This window comes from Eurypyga helias, unplaced genomic scaffold (genome assembly GCF_000690775.1).
Source record: "Eurypyga helias isolate BGI_N326 unplaced genomic scaffold, ASM69077v1 scaffold19633, whole genome shotgun sequence".
Classification (NCBI taxonomy): domain Eukaryota; kingdom Metazoa; phylum Chordata; class Aves; order Eurypygiformes; family Eurypygidae; genus Eurypyga; species Eurypyga helias.
Genome location: NW_010242084.1, coordinates 2,589 through 2,838, shown reverse-complemented (window position 1 = coordinate 2,838; position 250 = coordinate 2,589). Strand labels below are relative to the sequence as shown.

Below are 250 nucleotides of genomic sequence, written 5' to 3'. Positions count from 1 at the left end.
CTGGGTCCGTGCCCCCTCGTGGGGGGCGTTTGGCACCGGAGAGGGGGGACGCGAGCCCTGGCCGGGGGGGCAGCTTCTGCTCAAGGGTTGCAGTTCAGTGGCGTTGGCGAGCAGCTGTGCAGTGACGACGGTGGCTTTCCCATGTGCGCTGCAGGGACCGGGCTGCCACCTCCCCATCCCTTCGCTTCTCCTGCCCCTTAGGCTCTCCGTGGTGGACCCCCACGAGAGCTCCTGCTGGGGCGGGTGGGCT

General features: G+C 70.0%; 1 protein-coding gene across 1 annotated transcript in view; it reads left to right on the top strand.

The window, feature by feature from the left end:
- NRROS (negative regulator of reactive oxygen species) overlaps positions 1–250 on the top strand; it is a gene marked incomplete at its 3' end in the record, with an annotated part of 5,567 nt that overhangs the window by 2,735 nt on the left and 2,582 nt on the right.